Consider the following 446-nt stretch of genomic DNA (forward strand, 5'->3'; position numbering starts at 1 on the left):
AGTGTGAAGAGAAGGGGGACGCAGGGTGTCATGTGACCGACACCAGCACACAAAAAAATGAAAACATATTACTTGGGAGGTCAGGGGGGAGCCCGGGGGTTGGGATTAGGGAAAGGTTAGGAACTCTCTCTCTGTGTCCTTGTTGGGGAGGTTTCACCCCTTACTTCCTGGGTGGTCACCAGGACAGGAAGTCATCTTCCAAGCTGAGAAAGCAATAAGAACCTGACAGAGGATCTAACCTTTCCCTGTTCTAGCAAAAACAAGGCCGGAGTCCCGCCTTAGGATTTGTCCTTGCTGTACCACGTCTTTGCAGCAGGTCAATGAGCGGTTAAAATAACCCCACTGGAGGACCTCACCTCTACTCCCCCACTGGAGGACCTCACCTCTACTCCCCCACAGGAGGACCTCACCTCTACTCCCCTACTGGAGGACCTCACCCCTACCCC

This window comes from Nanorana parkeri, unplaced genomic scaffold (assembly GCF_000935625.1).
Source record: "Nanorana parkeri isolate BGI_ZX_2015 unplaced genomic scaffold, ASM93562v1 scaffold237, whole genome shotgun sequence".
Lineage (NCBI taxonomy): Eukaryota > Metazoa > Chordata > Amphibia > Anura > Dicroglossidae > Nanorana > Nanorana parkeri.